Source organism: Hippoglossus hippoglossus, chromosome 14 (genome assembly GCF_009819705.1).
Source record: "Hippoglossus hippoglossus isolate fHipHip1 chromosome 14, fHipHip1.pri, whole genome shotgun sequence".
NCBI lineage: Eukaryota > Metazoa > Chordata > Actinopteri > Pleuronectiformes > Pleuronectidae > Hippoglossus > Hippoglossus hippoglossus.
The window spans coordinates 18,197,402-18,217,878 of record NC_047164.1 but is presented as its reverse complement, the minus strand read 5'-3'; the positions used below and the strand labels follow the sequence as shown (position 1 = coordinate 18,217,878).

Genomic DNA, 20,477 nt, shown 5'->3' with positions numbered 1-20,477 from the left:
CCAGCACTGATTGGATCGTTGACTTGCACATAATGGCAGACAGCTCTACCGATGGTGTTGTATATTTGAGGCAGCACATGCTTCATTTGTGCACACGTTCAGCTCGTCACACGGTTTGACAGAGACATGCACCTTTCCTTTTTTCCCCCTCACCCAACCACCTGTCACCTCATTTTTATAAAAACATGGCAGCTCAGTGAAAATGTTGCAGCTGTGGGACTCCACCGTGCACATCAGTCAGGTTAGTATTATTAGGCTGCATATTTCCAAACACACCAGATCACTGCGAACACCACTGCCACACTTAATCCAAGCTCATTCTCTCCCGGAAACTGACTCACTCCTGCTCTCCATTCAAAGAGCTGTAAGGTTATCAATTTGTTGTCAGGCTGACAACTCTCAGAGGTTCCAGTAATTATTTCCCAGAGAAACATTGACATAAATTTGAAGTGCACGAAATTACATCAATTGCACTGCGAGCGCAGGAGTGCACGACGCCTCCGAAAACTATGAGTAGCTGCATTTGTCAAGGTCCTGCTGAATCATTAGATGTCAGACGATGATGCTCTGCATTGTAATTATAGGAGCCACTGATCTTTTCTTACACTTCTGCCATCTATGTGTAAAATTTTGCTTTTTCTACACAAATCACAAAGCTGGCTTTTCACACAGAATATGATGGAGTGGCGGGAGAAACAATATCAAAACTGTGGAAACAGCACATTTTGTCCGCTGACATGTGCACATGTAGGTGGGGAAAGAGAGGCTGGAGCCGTGCCACACCCCATCACTGGCTCTCGAACTGACACTGGTGTTGGTTTTGTGATGCGCAACTGAAATGTAAGCAGCTGGTCTCATCTCAGGCCCCACCAGGGGCACTTGCAGCTCTCTGTCCTCCCAAAGCAAACCACGACCCACATCACTCTGGGGACTGAATACCAGATGCCCGACCAATGTGAGGACCGCTTTCAAAATCCCAACCTGCCCCTACATGCTGCTATGAACTGAGCGGAGCTTTCGTTGAGGCAAACAAACAACATTCCCACAAAAAGGCAATATGACTATGTAACTGTTTTTCAGAAAGCCACTGCACAGATACTCCTGGCGATGGTCTTATAGATGGATAGATAGATAGATAGATAGATAGATAGATAGATAGATAGATAGATAGATAGATAGATAGATAGATGGGGGGGGGGTACCACAGATATGATGTTAACTCTGCTGAGGGGATCACATGTTTTTGTATCCCTTTCACCAAAAACTCTCTTGACATCTTCATCGGTGTCTTCTACGTGTATTGATCCTCTTTTTCGTCTTGATATACATGTATTTGTGTTCTTCTTTTTTTTCATTCTTGCGTCTGTTGCGTGTTAGAAACGTCATCAACACGGCCACTTGCTAGCGGTGAATCCTGCGGAGGATCTCCTGCTGTGTTCTCACATCGGCTACCTTGGACATCCTGCCGAGTTTTTAATAGGGGGCCAGCTGGAGTAACACCGGAGATTCTCCGGAGTTCAGTGCATGTCTGAAAGTAGCACGTTATTAATATTACATGATTAAACTATCAAGTTGTATTTTCAGGTCTATGTTTACATTCTCAGTAAAAAAGTATTACTATACTATACTATACTATACTATATATCGCAATATGTGTCATATTGAATCGCAATATATCGTATTGTGACACGTATCGTATTGTGAGGTCGTTGCGAATACACAGCTCTAAAGGATAGACAGATGTACATGCATGGTCTGAATGGCTCTGAAGTTCACAGAGGAATAAAGAATGGGAGCAGCTGAGAGAGTGAGAGAGAGAGAGAGAGAGAGAGAGAGAGAGAGAGAGAGAGAGAGAGAGAGAGAGACATTTGGGGAATATGCACCGTGTAGCTCACTGTTATCCAAAGGACGTATAGAGGCTTTCTCTATACTGTGTTCCAGCCTCCTCCTCCTCCTCTAATCCCCTCCATCCTTTACGCCCCAGTCTTTCTCTGCTCTCCTCTCTCCTCCTCCTCTCCAGCCTCAGTCTGGCTGATTGGAGATTTTTTCTCTCTTTCAGAAAATAAAACACTCAGCGTCACAGGGACAATTTATTCAGAGCAAACAGCGGATATAGCTGAGAAACAGCATCTTCTCTTTTTTTTTGTGCTCAAGGTTCACGGATGAGCAGGCACGGACCGGCCCGGCGACTAATTACCATAATAAGGTGCACAAGTTCGCCAGCGAGCCGTGCGCGTTGGATTTCTCCGTAAACCGTGTAGCCCAGTGCCGCAGCGGAGAGATAGTCGGGCGGAGGGAGCAGTTACACACACACTCACACACACACACTCACACTCACACACACACAGACACATTGAGAGAGAGGAGCTGGCAGCACATGATCACACAGGCTATCCATTCACTCATCCACCGGAGCATCCGTAATTTGCACAGGCGACAACGGCATATGGGAATACAACGCGGCGGGATCGTGGTCACACCTGGCTCTGGTTCTGTGGGACACCGGGAGAACCCAGCACCGGGAGAACCCAGCACCGGGGAGAACCCAGCACCGGGGACCGGGAGAACCAGCTCCCGGCACCGGGTGGACTTTGCAGCCGACAGAGAGAGCGTGGCATCCGCGGCACCATCCGGTAGGTGATCGACCATTGATTGATACGCACGAGCTGCCAATATGCTTTTCATCAACCGATCAGCACAACGACCCCAATAAAAACATCTCATCATCGCAGTTTGATCGCGTTATAGCCCAACAAGTCATTGACCAATCCTGTTGTTTTTTTCACCCCCTGTCTCCCGGCTGTGGCACGGTTCAGGAAACAATTGGGTCTGTCTGTGAAACAATACGATCGGCTCCATGCAAATTGCAAAACCACTTGATAGAGGATGCATGTTTCTGTGAATGTATCTTCAGTTATGTAATCCTGGACTCAAGGTTCGAAAGGCCCGGTGTGGATATTAATGCAAACAAAGGAGGAAACACAAAAGGAGAAAATGATTGGTGCAGGTCGTCATGTAAGAGAGAGAGAGAGAGAGAGAGAAAAAAAAAACAGCATATTGCAGCAGCAAAATGTAAGTTTACCAAATGCAACGTTTCCACCAGTGTGTCTCTCATGGAGAGGTGCTGGTGTGGTTTGCAGTCACAGGTTGGTGAATTACAATCCGTTAGACCCGATCTACCTCAGCCTCCATTCTGGTTTGTTTTTTGTGTGTGTGTGGGGTGAATGAAGCTTCTAGGCTGAACTTGGTCAGGTGAGTTTCAGATAAACCCTCAAACCCAACCCTCATAACCACCACCAGCTTCCCTCCCACTCAGTGACTTATCCGACAAAGCCTTGTGGACGGACAGACCGCTGCATCTATTACTCTTGCAGCAGTGCCTCTCACCATGGATGCCCATTAAACTGTCATTAACTGGTAAAACAGAGGAAAGCAGCGCAGCATGCCTGGAATCTAAACATGTAAAATGGAAACGTGTTGCGGTTCTTATCAAGGGCGAGAACAACTCGCATCGTTCACTCGTTGATTTATATCCTCACAATTTAAAACAAAAATGGCAATGATGTAAACAGTAAGCAAAGGGGGTCCGATTTGAACACTTTAGCAGCATCTCGTATAATGATTAGTCAGTTTGTACAAAAATCAAGCTTACTTCATGTAAATGTGCTGTCCACACCACGGGCCAACCACCAAGCCACATGTCAAGCATTAGTGTCGGATCCTGACAGCGTTTTGGAAGACGTTGTTCACCCCAAGTAGTTTACTGAATAATCCTGGGTTTTCAGTATCGACTATTGTCTGTCTATGAATTTGCTTCTTGGGGCAACGGCCAACATTTTGGGGCTTCCAGTGCATATCCAGGCCAAAAGTCGACCCTCCGTTCCGTTACACTATTTACAGTCTGACTAGTTTCTTTCATCACACTATTCGAATGTTTCTGCACACAAAATACAAATGGCGATACTTTTTTATTGGTGTTTCAGGTCCAGACGACACTTTGGCTAATCTTTATTCACAATTAAAAAGCTGTTGGCTGATGCATTTCGGTCAATGTGTTCCACCTCTTGTGCTCTCCACATGAACTGTTTACCTGTGGACCAACCAAAGCCTGCTCAAATGTGATTACTCAAACTAGGAGCAGAAAGCAGAAGGGTTTTGGCCCCAAAAATCTTGTCCCTCGCCCAAAGATTCTAGATAATCACATGTAGAATCTGTTTATAGAAATAAGTATCAGAATTCATGTAGAAGGGGACTTCACTGTGATGACTAATGAATTAGGAGCAGCAGAGGCTTGAGACATGCCTGCTGCAATAACTTGATCTAACCTGGGCCATGGCACACAGGCGATAGACAAACAGATGGCACTTCATCTTGTGAAAGTTGGACCAGATATTCTTGGATGGGCTACCCTCTGACTCGCTGGCACCAAGGCCTGCTTCTGGCAGTAATGATGAAAGTCATGGTCAATGGCCTGATTATATCCCTCTGTCTTATAACTTACCCACGCCTTTCAAAATAGATAAATAAATAACCCCCTTCCAGTTTCATTGTAGCTGTGATGCTGCAGAGCGTTGCTGAATTGATTTGCATGGCTTCGTGATACATCAATAGAGATACAAGGAATTCAGATTTGCATTTTGGATGATCAGCTCGGGCTCAATGCAGCAATAAGAAAACAAGACTAATAACCATTTGCAGAAGCAGAAGCTGTTTTGTTTGTGTTAAAAGGTCTTTTTGTGGCAAATTCAAAGTGTTCTTTTTTTTACCTCCAATGAGGAGGTTATGTTACGCAGAAACTACCGCACAGATTTCACTTCCATTAACATTAAAGATCCTGCACCTTTAGGGATCTGATGTCTCTGAGTTTGTGAAATTTGCTGCAACTTGATTCAATTTAAAGGGACTGTTGGCAGAGGTCTGTTTCTCTACTGAGGGCCGTTCTAGTTTTTACACTGTATTTGAAGTCATCCTTAGCTACAGACTACAACATGAAGGTTTCAGATTCATCGGGAGGACACAACCATTTTTATTGCTTGTCAGAGATTGAATGGTGGCCTTGTTGGTTTTTGTTAATGTTTCAGTGGTTCCACTTCATTCACAGTGGAGCCATGGATGCTAGGGGCAGACAGATCTATGGGCACTGAGCAGCCTTGTTAATTACTTTACTGCATTATAGAAAACGTGTCAAATCAAGACATTGTATCATATGATGAATGTATTTCCTGAGTAGCTCTGTAATGATCAGGCTAATATATAGGCAGGCAATAGATGTTGCATTTCACCTTGGGGCTTACTCTCAATAATGACCAGCTCGCTGTATGTCTGCCTTACTTGGCAACCTGTAGCAGAGACTCAGGTGCTTGCTGTCAGTAAACAGCTAGTCCCAAATCATTAGCACTCCTTTGAGTAGCCTGTAAATGCAAGGTAATGTGACTCACTGACATTTGGCTTATTGATGCCATTGACATTTGACTGATGTCCATATCATTTTGCCCTGATCTTTGACTAATTCATTTCTACAGATCACATAACACCATTATTGCCTTTTTTCATGAGGAAACCATTCAAAACGATGAAAACACATAAATATGAATGCATTAAATGTTCAACGTACAAACTAAAAGCGTCAGGTGGCTTCAAATCTGCAGCGTCACAGCTTCAAAACAACCGTTCAGAAGCAGGTAGAAGTGGTGCAGGTTCCGTCCAGCCGAGCTAGCTGCCCGTAGCTACAGTGCTTCTCACTTGTGCTGGGAATTTGTGAACTTCCTGTCCATAAAACAAAACAGCATAGCCATTATATTCATGACAGCACAGTCATTATAGGAATGACAGCCTTCTTGCTACCCATTGTTGCCGTCACAGCAGAAAGCTGATGGTTAGCAGTGTCAGTGGTGTAGGTGGAAACCTGTCAGAACAGAGAGGAGGTGGATCAAAAGAGGATTAAAACAACTAATAAAAATAAGTTTCATTTTGATGGAAAGCACCCATAGTCAACATTGATTCATATTGTTTGTCGCAAAGGTAAAGCAGAATCTCACATTCTATTAAGGAAATGCATTTCCTACATTTATCAGGTTCAACATTCTTCAGGTCTTATTTCTGCAGATTTTTCTGTGGACACACTCTAGTTTTTAAGGAATTTAAAGTTATTTTTTCAAAGCCAATCTTGGGCCACATTCCATTTGCAGCAGCAGGGACAGAACCACAGTTTCCACAGTCTCTCCTCCTCCTCTCCAGTCTCTTCTTCTTAGCGTTAGAGTGGAGGAAGGGAAGGAAAAGGAGGTGAAACGAGGGCTTTCTAGAACCACTGTGGCCTTTGGTGTTGGTGCCCTTGCCACAGGCCTCTGCTGAGCTGGACAGACTCTATCTTTGGCCATGACCACAAGTCAATTAGTCGTACATTTGCAGGGTAAACAGCACGTTGAACTACTGCTGACAAAAACTGAGGTTCATTGGATCAGTGTTATAGTCAGCTGGCTGCGGGACAAGAGAGGGGCAGCTTGTGACAGGATGTGTTTCTCTGCCTCAGTCTTCACCCGCGACATCCATCTTCCTCTTTGCCCCGTTGTAAATTCCTCCATTTGGATTGTAAATGAAATATTAACATCAATTAACATGAAAATGATGGTATTGCATCATCACCTTTGTGTGACGCTTTGGGCAGCCATTAGCGTATTTCATTGGAGACGAGTTGGCAACGCCACCTTTCGTGGATTTATCCGGACATTTATTGTAAACTTCCTGCAGTCCTGTGGAGCTGACGCCGGAGTTTTATGGGTGCTATTTATCTGGCAGAGCGGGAGTGGCGGTATCAGCGAACGCACACTCAGATTTTTCCGAAGTCAAATGAAATGCAAACGGACATGAAACTATTTCTAATTGTTAATTAATTGCTGGCGATTGTAGTAATGTTGATTGAAAATGATCACAAAGCATGAAACACTGAAATGAAGCAGTATTAACGTTTAGGAGTTTCTCATACAGCAGCAGGTCCAACAGCATCTTCAACACAATCATGAGCAGTATTCCTGTAACCTAGCTACCATAATGGAAAAGTAACTCCTTTTGATTGCTGCCATGCATGAACTGGGCATTAAAACATGTCTTTTTGCAATGTCAAGCAGAGAATGAGAAAAACAATGTAATCTTAATCAAATTAGACAGATTTTATATTTCCTCTTTCAAGTGGTCAGATTGGATGAAGTCATTTTGGTCAGCTGTTTCCTCAGCCTCATGTCAGAGCGATGGTTGGAACGAGGCGGCACTGGGACGGTACAACTCACATTAGGTTTCCACTGAGGTTCAGCCGCCTATATGTTTTAGACAAAACATATAAAAAAAAAAATCAGATTATGGGCTTTCAGTGGTTCAGTTTGGGGGGGGGGGGGGGGTCACTGACCCCAGCTGAAATCTGATCAGCCACTGAAGTGCCCCTGTCCTGTCAGTAGTCTTTTTTTAAAGAACACAATGTGCTTGAAAAAAGCGGACTAATTTTCAAAATGTATTCAATGATGTGAGGCTTTGCTCAAAGCTCACAGAGAACGAGGAATGACTTAAAGGTGCATCTTACTGAATCAGGAATTGTGGGTGTTGGACCTATAATTGGCCCTTCTGTGTGAATTGTGGCCTCTAATGGCCCCTGATTTTGAAAAATCCTAGATCCGCCACTCAGGCACGGTTAAGGAATACTCTTGGCAAGTACTTTTAGTTGTTACTTTTACTAATGTTGGAGTACCTCCTCCACTATGTGTTAGTAAATATGCAAAAGGTGCACTCCCTCCCCTGCTACATGCTTCAGCCTTTGCTGTGTGTGCAGTGAATATCTTTGTCTCATTACATCAGCTGTAATGATGATGATACGACCATTTACTGGGGTTTGAGCCCAAGGAAATATAGCTTCCGGTATTCATGTAGTCTTTTTGAGTGTGGCGTATATATCTGCCACCTTGACAGAAATAAAACTTCTCTATGCCCCACTCTTTTCCAAACAACACGGTTGGAGTTACAGAATTGCATTACTTTGGATGTGTATATTCAGACTGACCGCTGCTACGTCCACAGATGAAAGCCTGTGCAGATAAAAGCTGAGCGAGGATGTGGGGTCATCGCTGAGCTGCCATTGTTCAATATCGGGCTTTACTTTTAAAAGTGGTATCCTCCAGTCCCTAAACTGAGTGTTGAATAACAATAGTTGCGGGAACAGACATCAATAGCTGGAAGCTGCTTGTTTGAGTGTACTGAGCTGGAATAAAATCACAATTTGTCTGTCTCAGAAGAGCCTGTGTTACTTTACCACGGGCAACAGTAACACATCTTGTGTTCAGCAGCAACTCTGCGGTCGTAGATTTCTCAAACTTTACACGTGCAATACAAATTAAACTCACGCTTCAAGAGGTCAGTTTAAAGTGACGACAAACTTATAAAACGTGTTCTTATGAAACCACACGATAATTGCTGCATGTGTGTGTGTGTGTGTCCCTATTCGGAAAATTACATACCTAAAATTATTAGTGTATCTGCAACTACAGGGTCAATATGGAGAATCTTGGTAACAATATAATATTCTGCAGGTGTAAGCTTCAGTATAGATGTTCCTGGATCAGAGTAAATGTAGATTCAGAAGAACAGTTTGAACAGTTACTACAACCCATCCCCAAGCAGCCATTACTGAGCAAACGGTTTTAGCTTGTGGGTCTGAAGTAAGCATGAGTCCAAAGCCTCACATTAGGGCAGAGAAACTGCTGCTACACATGATGTAATGCAAACCATTGTGTGTACCATTGTATATACAAAGTATGGTTGGCAAACTAAAAACAAATCTTTTGTACTTTCTTGCCTGAAATTTTATTTTGTATAAAATCTACAATGTTGCTCACAGACACCACGTCTTTCAGGAGCTCAAAAATGAAGTGTGGAGTAATGTTAACATCTCCACAGCTCATTACTGATTGGTCATATCAATAACACTCTATGGCCTCCCTTAATATTTTCTCTGGTTCACATCACACTGCCACGTTGAGAGATGGAAAAAAAAAACCTCATCGTCCGACATTACAACATGGCGATACAAATACAAGATTATAATGTTGATAATCTTGAACACAACTTTCCAATTGGAAATAGGTTTTCATGGTATGTCAACTTGATTTGCATTATCCTACAATTTCTGGGATCTTTATTTTCACCCCATCTGACCCCGAGTCAAATGAACACGCAACAGCTGCTTTTAAACAATATGAAGCTCATATCATCATTTTACAACAACATGGAAGTCAGTCTCATTTTAACCTGTAAATAAGCACGATGGGTGGATTTGTGTTCATGTTGTGTTACTGTCACCGATCTTGCTGGAGCCTCACACGCTGATAGTTTCTATTTTGCATCAATTCTTTTGAAAGTCACAATAGTGGATTTTAATTTAAAAAACGGCGACATTGAAAAAGATGAGACCTTTCAAATGTAAAATTAAAGCAGCCGGCAGTTAATGGTGGCTAACCTTTAATATGACGAGGCTGTAAATGAGACATGAAGGGAGTTTCCTGAGGCCCGATAGTATTGACATTTGTCGACTAAAGCGCTTAAATCCAGCTGATGAATCCATGAATGTGTCCTCTAATGATTCACTGATCCCTTGTACTCTGTAAATCACATAAATCAGTGTCAAATGAAAACCATAAGCCTTCATGTTTAGGTTTGTTTTATTATGCTGCTTTCAGACATGCATCGAACTCCGGATATTCTCCTGAAATTATCCGGAAGGGGCTGTATGAGAGAGGGCAAATGTTGGAGTTGTTGACAACAGGAGATTATCGGGATGATTCACCGCAAGCGAGTGGGTGCGTTGATGACGTTTCTAACACGCAACGGATGAAACCTGAAAAAACAGAAACAGAAAGAATACAAATATCTCAGGATGTCGACTTGTCAGAAGATGTCGACTTGTAAAGACGATGAGATTCGAGAGTTTTTTTGGTGATAAGGGCCAACAAACACGCGACCTCCGCAGCGGATATTATACGTCACTTCCTGCCTCCTATGCTCTACCCAGGCGCCACCCCTGCCTGTTGTGGTGAACACGTCTGACCTGGAGATTCCTCTGCTGTGTTCTTTATACGTGAAGGGCAAATTGTGCAGAAAGTATACGACCCAAATTTAAATTTTTATGTCTGAAAATGGCTTTGGTAATAGATATGTGTCAGAAATGTGTCGACAACATATACACACACATTCAAACGTTGTCAGAATATACAGAGTGGCCAAGAACTTTCCAGCTGTAAACTAGCGGCCAAAGGAATTAAATATTAATGTTTCCCATGAGGTGGAATGTGAGCAAGTTGTGTCTGCATGTGTCGTAGCCAGTTGTGTAACGTGAAAGGCTCCAAGAAATCTTTTAATCTGCAATTCTGCTGCAACGTAGAAAAGCATATCAAGTGATCATCATGTCAAATCCAATGAACCGTATGTTCTGATATCCAGTGTTCTCAACCCAAACGTCTGCACACGTGCTGCTGACGCCATTTCTTTTCTGTGAGTAACTAAGCTGAAATTCTCTGTGCCCGGTGCTGTGGCTGTACGCTCGCTTGATGGATGGTCGCACAGTCAGGGAGAGAGAGAAGTCATGACATCATATTTCTTTTACAGTGTTTTGTTAGAGCAGCAGGGTTTCACAACAGTCTTCTTAGAAAACAAGCTTTTCTTAAAAATTGACTGTTTATTGTTGTTTATTTGGAAAATGAACAGCTCACAAACCGACAACCTGGGGAGGGCATTGCTAAATGTTGCACTCATATTGATGAACTTGTATATTCATCTTATTTTTGAGTCCGTTTTTTTTTATCGCTGGCATAATAATCTGGGGCCTGTGTTTGCCCAATTAGAGGAGAACAACCCCACAAAAAAACTAATCCAAGCCAAAAACGGATTTCTGTATTTTGTTCAGGCTAAAATATGCATTTTTCTTCATATGAGGAGCTTCTCTTTGTGCAGAGGAGATTTATTTTCCCCCAGTCAGTCCTAATTAGTTTGAGGGGCACTGTAATGAATACTGCAACAGGCTGTGGGTAAAGCCGTACCCCTCTGCAAACAAAGCAATTCAACGCAGGCATAAAACACCACATTTCTTATATATGGTTAGTGTTGTGGGGAAACCCTGGGGAGTGCTCATTTGGACTAATGCATTAAGAATCACTGTGTTGTGGCCCATTTGGAAAAATTTCCATCAACGTGAAAAATGGGGAGTCATGTTTCTCTTTCCCTATCACCCTCACCGTCTCTTTCTTTTCCTTCAGCATTGTTTCCCCCCTGAATGTCGCCCTCTCTTCTTTGGAGCTGCCATGTTTTTTTTTTGTTATCATCAGAGAGACAAATGAGAAACAAGAGAGAAAGAAAGCCTCTGGGCTCGTGTCCTCACATCATCACCACTCCCTTTACACCCCCCCCCCCTCCCCCCTGCTCCCCTGCTCCCTCTCTCGTTCTCTATCCTCCATCTTTCTGTCTTCCTGAGTGACAGCTGGCAGCCAGTAGGGTACATTGTGCATGCCAACCCGAGTGCAGATTTTTGCCAACTGACTTGAGAAAACACAGTTGAACGTGACTGACCAACGCGCGCTACAGCTCTGCGCTATCTCCCATCAGTGCTCTGTTTTTTTCTTTCTTTCGTTGATGGCTCAAACACATGCAGCACACATGACACTCCCTGCTGCCCACAGAGCTTTGGGGGTCATTAAAACATGCAACAGTACGTTCACACAAGGCCTGTACGTGAATCCAGTGGGACGGGCTCGAAGGAGCAGGCCACACAGGCAGCTGTCATAAGACCAACTGAGTAGAAAAAAAAAGCATTTTCATTTTTCATTGATTTAATTTTTTTTGTAAAATTTAAATGTCCAGAAAACCGCTCCTATATTGTATTTCTTTTAATTTCCTTTATTATCATTTTAATTAATTAATTACTTAATTGATCTATTTATTTATTTTTTATGTATTGTGTTGTATTTCTTTTTTTTTATTTACTGCTTCTAAAGCTTCTTGGGCCTTTCTAAATAATAACGGCCCTCTCTGTTGCTCCCCTTCCTTTATCCTTCTCCCACAAAGCGACTGGAGCTTTGCCTTTAAATTCAGCAGCTTTACAGCACACAGCAAAAGGGAAGACGTTTCCTGTAATGACTCTGCAATATGCGAGCATCACCTTTTTTATTTTCCAAACAGTGTCCCTGCTCCCCTCCCTGAGAGAGAACGCTCTCGGACATTTAGAAATGTCCAGCGTCACGCCACACATACAGCACAGCTGATGCCGGAGCTGGGTCTTGTGGTGTTAAATTCATGCAGCAGTTATACCAAGATTATTCTTTTACAATTTCAACCCTTTTGTGTGTTTTAAGAATTCCCAAATGCTTTGTTTCTTTCATTCCTCCACTCTAAATGGTAAGTGACATGTGCGTCAGGTTTTCTCGTGTGTGTAGACTGGACGGCAGCACTGGAAATCCAAGATCTGATTAGTGTTTTGCGGAGGCCGGATTGCTGAATTTTACAACAATTTATGGAGGTGCAGGGGTCAGTGGTTGCAAAGAGGACATTACAAGACAGGAGATTACATCAAACAGCCTAGAGAGCAAAATAAATGATTTGGACCATACTCAGATATGTGCATACACACGCTAACACATACACACACTGAATATCTGTGCGTAATCTGGGATTATTGTAGTACACAGAGAGGACATGTCCAGCACTTCATGCATGAAGAGAAAAAAGAAAGGGACAACTGATAAGGCTCAGACTTGAACCTTGAGGGATAAAGCGACACAGACAGTAATGAAGAATCAGGGATACAGAGAATTGTTGTTTTTGTTTTGATGGAGGAGACACAGAGAGATGGAGACAGAAACACCAGCCAGAGTGTACTGGAGCATGTGAATGTTGTCTCTGCCATTAGAAGCTGTCCTGTTTGCATATTTCTACCTTTTAGATGAGACATTTGTTTTAGGGTTGCAAATAACGATTATTTTCATCATCAATTAATCTGTCTATTATTTTCTTAATTAATTAATTAGTTGTTTGGTCCAGAAAATGGTAAATAAATGTCTATATGTTTCCTGAATCCCAAGATGGCTTCTCATATTTCGTGTTTTGTCCATAAAAACCAAAAATATTCACTTTATCACTTTAGAGGAGCAAATAAACCACAAAGTTAGTCATTGGAAGACGTCTCATTGGACTCAAAGTGTGATTTGCATTTTTCTTGCAGCCCGCTGACATTTCATTGACTAAACATTCAATATGTTAATGAAGAAAAAAGTCTGTAGATTAATTGGTGATGAAAATAATTGCCAGTCGCAGCTGTAATCACTATCCTTCTAAGTAACATAATATTTTCCTTTCTAGAAACAAATCGCCCATTGTGTTTTCTACTCCTATTGCTTTTATTAGTTAATGACATGACATTCCATTGGTTAGATGTAATTTAATTAGAAATGCTGGAGCCTCGAATCGGTCGTCCTTTTTTAAACTTTATTTTTTAAATCTCCCCAGCTAAAATCCATCCACTACCAGAGAAAGCAGGAATTGTGAGGCTGTGTACTCAAAGCGGAGTGATGCATTTATAGGCTGCACTGATTGAGCACGTTGGGCTGCCGCGGCTGCTTCGCCCTCCAGTCATTTAAGTCACACTTAGGTTTCAGTGGTCATTGGGACTCCTTTTTACGAGCCCACTGATCAATCAGTCCCGTAATTCAATCCTGCGGTCAATCATGTTTAAATGAATAATTCACAAACCATCGCAGAGGGCTCGGTGAAATGGCTCACAAGCAAGGTGCTGCCCTTAAACTGCGAGGAGGCCTGAATGGAATCAATCCAAAGTGAAACTGGATACGACAAAGACGTATAAATGGAAAGTCAGTATTTGTGGATCACTGGGGTGTGTGCGAACACTGTGTGAGCAAGATCGCCGGCAGAAATTAAATTCATTGGAAAATGAGAATATCTGGCAACATGGTCACGAGCCAAACTGGTTTACACACTGGTTGTGGTTCAAACTATGAATGGTAAGTGGATGAGAAGCTGGTTACAGACTAAACGCTTGCAGAAGCGTTGGAGATCATCATGAGCTGTCAGGCTTTATGGTGCTGACCATGTAATTCCAGAGTCCCCTGCTGAGTCTAGCCAGAGACATTTGTTGCTTTGTGTTATTCCTCCTGTCTACTCTTTCATTTCCTGCCACCTTTCTTCTCTTCACCATCAAAATCAAGGACACGCAGGTTGTCACTTGTTAAACGGAAAGATTTAATTTCTTTATTAAAAGTCAGAACAGTTTTGGTTGTTTCATTTATGAGATTTGTATTTTCTTCTTCTATGTAGTCTGCTCACTAGTTTGAAGTGGGCGAGGGTCAGTCACAGAAACATGATGTACTTCCATGCCCCAATCAGGATTCAGAATCTCGAGCAATGTCAGTGGGTTGTTTTGTGACTGTCAGTTAAATCTTCCACCCACACAGTCCCGATGAAGCAAATTAGCTTTTGAGTGTCAAACTCTTAATAAATAATGCCCAAAGATGACTTTGGTTGTTGCTCATCTAATCATGAATATTTCATGTGATACAGGAATACTTAAGATTTGAATCCAGCTTAAAGGGCCTTTAAGTTAAACAAGTCAGAAAAGGAGGGGGTGAGACTGAGGTCAGCTCTGGCAGGTTCATGAACCCTGTAAAATCCAGTCACCAATTTTCATTTGTTCTTGTGCCAAAACAAAAATGGTAGGAACCACAAAGCTTGCACTGTGCGTAGTGACATTTGCCCAGAAAAGGAGGAAGTAAGGGGTTTGGTTGAAATCCTGGATGAACAGGTGTGGGTAACACTGAGTGTGTAGCCTCGACTATATCCTAAAAACCTCTTTCTTTATCAGTCCAGTACAGTGATATGTTCTTTTTATTGCCAAAATTCAGTCTGTTTTTTTCCAGTATATTTACTGTAAGTATCCTGTATTGCCATGTAGACTCATATTTATAATTCAAGCAACAGTCATAATGTGTGCCCCTGCTCTGAAGATTTAAATCAACATGTGTATGTTGAGTCTGTAGATGAAGCTACTGCTAATTTGTACTGTAACAGGAGTATGAGGTTGTACAGGATTTGTGGTATATTTTGTATTGTTCACTGGATGGATACATTGAATAGCAGTGGAACAAACGCAATTTTACAATATGGTACAAAAAGTACAATCAGTGTTTCCCATTAATAGACCGTGGCAGACCAGCATATTCATTTTTTTTACAGTTTTCATAAAAACATTTGAGATGTCTAACTCAGCGTGTGCAGCGCTATTTGCCTAATGCTTGCTTGCGCTGTTGCGCTGCCTCATGTTTGTGCTTTGGTCCATGAAGTTGTTACCATCCACACAGACAGTGAGACCTCATACTTTCAGCTGCAGTTGTGGTATCAATTTATTTATTTCTCTCGAGCGACAACTTATCTCTAAACTATTTAGTCTGTGTGCCTGTCACCTGGAATCTGTTGCGTGTGAGAGTGACCTTTGTGCCTGTGCGTGTGCCCCCCCGTTACTGCCATAGAGTCAGTTAATTCTGTGGAAAACAGGAATGCCTGCAGGACAAATAACATAAACTTCATATACTTCACATAAGATTACTAGCTGCTCACAGCTTTATTTTTCTTTTAATGGCTCTAATTTAGTGCTGGCAATAGTAATTGCTATGATTAACGGGGGGAACTTCAAAACTTTGTATACCTGCTGAAGCCAGAACATGGAAGTAATCAGAGCCTGTTGCACCACCTACAATCGGTCAGATTCAAGCGGCGCACCCGCCAATTGCACTGTGGACGTCCCTGTCAGGGTGCAATAACCATCAGCCCACACAGACGAGGCCCAGATGGACAGGTTTACTGTTTCTGATTTCCTTCCTCCTTCCTGCCGCCGAGCAGTCCTCCTCTCCCCGCGCTCCGGGCTTTGTGCCTTGTGAAATCAAGTGTGATGATCAATTGCGCTGAAAATGTTCTCAGAAGGTTTAAAATGGCGCTCCCTGGCCCAGAATTGCCTCCTGAATTTCTTTAACTTTCCTGCGCACAGAAAGACAAATGACTGCCCTTTAAGGAGCAAGCCTCAAGCGGTTTGATTGTTAATACTGTGTTTAATATTACAGAAGAGAGCTGTTGAATATACAAACACAGCACAATACATTTTATAATTTATGAGCTTTTTAGAAAATTGCATCATTCCCTTTTTATACAAGGATCCGGTTCCTCGATTTTCTTTTTTCTAATAAAACATGAGCTTTTGACCCTTCTGGGAGTCCCTCATTTGTATTTTTACAGTGCTACAGTTTTCTGTGTTAGACTCACTATCAGTCATATGGATTATTTCCAGCACACACCCTTTCTGAGAATAAAGGATTGAATTGAGAGTATAAAAAAAAAATTGCCAGGAAAACATAAAATGTCTTGACATTGAGGTTATTGGCTTTGTGACTAGAGCGAAAGTTTATGGCAGTAAGCGTTTCAGAGGCTCAAAGGAGACAAAGGGAGCTAATCTCACTCACAATGGTAAAATATGCTATATAGCTAATGAAGTATTATACTGTGGTCAATGAGGTACAGACACTGCAGTGAGCCTATGCAGTGTGTATGTCGGTGTGTAAGTGCAGAGTGTCTCATTGTGCATTGTTGTGTGAGTGGGGGCTTGTTTGTTAGGAGGTTGCAGTGATAATGCTGCCATGAAGTCTTTAAAGGGAGAAGGAGTGTACGTCAGAAATGGAGTAGAAAGAATAAAAGAATAAAGTGAAGAGAATTTAGAGAGGTATTATGATACAGCAGGGTACGGACAAAGCAGTAGATATATTATCAATAGAGTTTCTATCATCCATTAAGAACCATACCAAGGCTTTTGCAATTTCTTTTGGCCATACAAATAATGAAGCCTGCAGATTTTCATAGTTTCTATGTTTTCATCTGTCAGGCAGTTTGGCATCAATTTCCGTATAATTTAATATGATGAAAAATCTTCCATGCTAGGTGCTCTGTGAGGCCTAATGCAATGCTTTTGTCAAAAATCTAACATTCAAGATTAGCTCGATAATATACAACATTCTTATACAACATTTTTAAGGAACCTATATCCCAATAAATATACAGACAATATTCGAAGGAAGGAAGAAAAGCCATTGCAATATTAAAGATATAATATATAACTAAACTAAGTCTTTTGTTATTATTTTGACTGAGAGACCGCTAGTGGCCAAAGATTTGTCAATCAATCAATCAATTAATCAATCATCAGTAGCACAGAATAAAAGCAATCCAATTCCCATTAAAACAATACCCACCTCCACAACCCTGCACAAAGCAAACCAATAACAACAGGAACTGAGGAAGCACCATCGCAAGTCTCATACATTTGCAAAGAGGAAACACTGACGGCAGGTAAACAAAGAAAAGACTAAATCATAAAAAACTGAAAGAGATGAGACAAACATAATCAACCCTGTTGTTCTCCTGGAATCCGCAGAGGATTTATTTGCATTTTTCAGCCCATTGTTTTGGTTTTCTTGCCTGTAACTTTATTGTTTTCCATCATTGTTCCGATTGCATTGTTTTTGGCCCGAGCAGGAGCTTGCTCACAGCTAGCAAGCTCTAAAACCCCACCGGGAACGACAGACAAAGAGTTGTAACGACTATCTGGTGAAGCAAGTGGAGCATTAAGCTCCACTGGTGGACATTTGAATATTGGACTTGCAAATGCATGGTTGGTTTGTCGCTGCTGGATGTGTCAATAAGCACAGGTTTGCTAACAGTTTCCCATATCCACTTAAAAAGGGGATCAGAAGTCAATATTGTGTTGCCAGCTTGATTTGGGTGCCTCCAAATATCATATGAGAATTAATGTTGAACAAATGCTTCAGGGAAGGTGGAATAAATAATTAAACGAATTACATGAGTCAGTCTGTTGACACTAGTGAGTGTAATTTAAAGGGGAAAGCACTAAATACAATGACATTTCCATCAGAAAAAACAATCAAGACTTAATGCAAAACATGTATACTCAGCTTTTTAGACATAAATGCTGGTGCATTGAAAACAATGACATTAACAACACTATTATCTACAAGTCACACCATTACAGCAGAGTAGATTTGAGCACTGTTTGGGCATCTATAACATTATTGTGATGTGGCTAACAAGAACGCCTACACGTAATGACGTGAGTAATCAGGATGAATGATAAAAAAAAAGAAAAATCAATGTGACGTTTGCCCACAAGTAAAGGTTGAGATGCTCCAGTCAAGGACATATAGTTTTGTAAGATAACAACTGTATTTTTCTCAGCGGGAGAGCAAATGTCATCAGTCCGGAAAATATGGCCGAGCAGCAGTGCTGAGGTCAAGGGTCGTTAGAGAGAGCATTTTTATCCCTCCAGAAACCTAATGGTGGTTATGGAGGCCAACGGGTTTAATGGTAGGGATAAAAAAGCCGGTCATCCTCCAGGAGGCGTAACAGGGCAAAATGTTGAATTCTAGACATTATTAAGTCAGTGTAGCTGCTGCGGACTGGCATTGTCCACACCATCCCATTATGTATCTACACTGGTTCCTTCTAGAACTCACTTTGTGCAGTGAAAATCCTAGTGAAGCAAAAGACGACCAAACCTCCAAAATGGACGTTTCTCGCACATTTTTCTCAATTTAATAAATTTAGAGTTTGAGCGATTTTGTACATAAAACAGTATTTTGACTCAAGAAAGCGAAGGAAACCGTAACTCTTCTTCTCCTCTTCTTGGCTTCTACCGCCCTCCATTTGTCAGTTCCTGCTGTATCATTCTATGCCTCTCTCTTATTTCCTATTACCTCTCGTACAGACAGTATGGCGACCCATGGGATATGTCAACATGCAGGCCTATTAAATTATCAGACCTCGTTTATTATTAACTCTCCAGCATACACAATTGGCTGCAACCTTTTAATATTCATGCAGCACGACAGTTCCCAGCTGATGCAAACGGGACCAAGTGGGAATCGCATGTGCAGAAAAAAAAAAGGACAAGCAGCTACATATTTTGTCTTGTAGCTTCTCAATAATTAGTGATGTTATGGGTCAGCGTAAAGACGCCGTGTATTTATACAGAGCAACGGTGTGAGTTCACATGTTTGGAACGGTCAAAAGATAAAGGCTGTTGCTCCGCGTTGCAGCCTGGTCAGATTGATGCGGCCGGCTGGATCAGCCGGGGCTATTTCTGTCTTTTCTGGTCCAAGCTCGCTGCAGGCAGGAGAGGTTGCAACACTGTCCACTCGGCTGTGTGGTCGAGCGAGGGCGACCCATCACGCAAACGGTGAAGGCTCTTTAGCGGAAGCGTTTTGGAGGGCGCTCCCTGCCTCGAAACATCATGAATGTCGTGGTCAAAGCTGCAAAAATCTGAAAATGATTAAAAATGTAGTTTGGTGGGTGACACCGTGGTCTGTCGCTCTCTTTTCACGGAGCTGTAAATTTGTCATTAAACAGGCTGATCCAGACATGAGTCATCTGTGAGAACAGCCTGTGTTTTCTGCGTGCCCTCTGTCCCCCTCTGTTCTTATTCTGCCTAATTTCCTCTCCGCCAGCACATTGACCTTGTCCCTTATTCCACCTTGTTTGATTGTGAGATAGTCCACGATGTATGTGTGAGTGTGTGTGAGGGGACGGAGAAGAATCATGGAGGTGGGAGACGGAGGGGTGGAGAGAGGAGAAAAGGAGAGAGCAGTGAGGTGTCCAGCACTTAAATTGCCTGTTTATTTCCAGTCATTGCACCAATTACACCGATACAGCTTACAAACGAGTGCACCAAGTGTGTTTATGTGTATGTGGGAGATGGGGGTGAACTAGAATAACAATTAAGAATGATATAAATGGAGTTTTTTGTGCTGTAGTATGCAGTTTATGGCTTCACATGACTCACATAAAACCCAGGAGGCAGAAAAAAATGATGTTTTTTGTTCTGTTACCAGGGAGAGAAGCAGACGAAACTGTATTTTAATCGTGATTCCTCTGACAATCAGTGAATTCCTGCATAAAGAGTGCGTATTTGAGTGTGTTTGTGTCTGTGTGGAGGCGGCTGCATGGGTGTGTCCGTAAGTGTGTGTTATGTGGGGTCAGCCAGTGGCTACCCTGAGAGCAGGAGCGTGATCGCCGGCTCTCTGGGGAAGGAGGGCCGTGCCTGTGACAGGCTGCAGTGATTAGTGGAGCTCAGCGGGCAGAATTTGTCAGACTCAGCCAAGGCCGTGAACCATTTCGGCCTGCAACTCTGCAATTTGTCTCGCACTTTGCCTCACATAATGGCATCCATGCGGCTTGTGTACGCACGTTTGCAATATGCATGATTCGCTTGCTTTGAGCCTTTGTGAGTGTCCCTCAGATGGTGAGGTTTGTCTGCACCGAAGAATGGTGAGAAATCATATGGTTTGCATGACAAGGCCTTTTACAAGAGGGGACTATGAATGCAA

At 42.4% G+C, this 20,477-nt stretch overlaps 1 protein-coding gene across 2 annotated transcripts in view; it reads left to right on the top strand.

Moving 5' to 3' along the window:
* Window positions 1–2,031: 2,031 nt before the first annotated feature.
* The window catches only part of flrt1a (fibronectin leucine rich transmembrane protein 1a), a 40,108-nt gene continuing 21,662 nt past the window's right edge, over window positions 2,032–20,477 (top strand). The window contains exons 1-2 of one of the 2 annotated variants that reach the window (XM_034606064.1): window positions 2,032–2,633; window positions 12,834–12,839. The gene's annotated coding sequence lies outside the window, so the exon portion shown is untranslated. The remainder of the gene's footprint in view (window positions 2,634–12,833; window positions 12,840–20,477) is intronic. The other variant, XM_034606065.1, reaches the window with a different exon arrangement.